The sequence below is a fragment of the Pundamilia nyererei genome, unplaced genomic scaffold (assembly GCF_000239375.1).
Source record: "Pundamilia nyererei isolate P.nyererei 1_Seehausen unplaced genomic scaffold, PunNye1.0 scaffold00483, whole genome shotgun sequence".
Lineage (NCBI taxonomy): Eukaryota > Metazoa > Chordata > Actinopteri > Cichliformes > Cichlidae > Pundamilia > Pundamilia nyererei.
The window spans coordinates 73,757-75,069 of record NW_005187884.1 but is presented as its reverse complement, the minus strand read 5'-3'; positions in this window follow the sequence as shown (position 1 = coordinate 75,069).

The following is a 1,313-nucleotide window of genomic DNA, read 5'->3' as shown; positions in this document are numbered from 1 at the left end:
ATGTGTTAACAGACCTCTCTGCATTGAATCATATCTGTTATTAACCTCTGTCTCTCTTCCACAGCATGTCTTTATCCTGTCTTCCTTCTCTCACCCCAGCCGGGACCGGTTGCTGTTTTGCTTCCACCACAATAAAATCACTTCCTGCAAAGCTCTGTCTCTCTCAAGAAGTTTCCCATCTCAAATTTCAGTTTTCTGCATTATTCGTGTCACGGGTTGCCGGGGCGAGCCGTGTGAATTTTTACAAAGGACCCAAGATGTGGATATGCAGTGAAGTGAGAGGGCTTTATTGACACAGAACCCGAGTGATAACAAACAAAAGGTGAGTGTGGCGAAAAACAAAACTTAGAAATAAACTACACTGGGAAAACTAAAACCTAAACAACAAACCTGAACACGAGAGAAAGCAATTTGCAGGGAGAGTTCACAGGATGATGGAGGGAGATTCACTGACAAGAAAACCCCAAATAACACAGACGAACCAGCAACTAACAGATGCAAACACGGGGTTTAAATACACAGAAGGATAACAAGGGAATGAGACACAAAAGGAGGGAGTACTCAGGCATAACGAGACAGGGAAAAAGTAAACTGACCACACTAAGATCAGACACACACACAGACTCAGAGACGCGAGCTAACACAGAGACCTTAATACACAAAAGGGGATACACAGGCAAAGATGACACCAAACAGAGGGAACCCAAACTAAACCCAGGGAACCCAAAACACAACAGTCATAATACATAAAACTATCAAAAGTAAAAGTACAAAAACCAAAAACACTGGGTCACCGACCCAGGACCATGACAATTCGCTTGCTTATTACGTGACAGTCTACCAATGTGTACAGTGCTGTCAGATGATGGTTTTTTTCAGTTCAACACTGAAGAAATGAAGAAGAAACTTTTTGAAATTATGCCAAATTGCAATACGCAAATATTTGTGTCTCTAATAAAACCTCACTTCACTTCAGCAGCATCAGATTCATGATTCATGGTCTTCTTCCATTTTTGTTCTACTGCAGAATATTTTTAATGTTTATGGCCAAGAAAATCTCCTTCATGTTTTTCTGTGTTTTATCCTCAGTTACTTTGACTAAATGGCATCTGCTGTGATGCTCACACCGCTGATGAAGTATCACGAGTCTCAGTATTGATAACTGATCAGAATTATAATATTTCTGACTGTCTGAGGCAAAATTTCCCCAATTAAAATCTAATCTAATCACCGGTACCAGTCTGTGAGTCGTTTGGTACCGGGCCGCGAGAGTTGAGGCTCGGGTGTGAAATGTGTGGTTTTCAGGGTTTTTA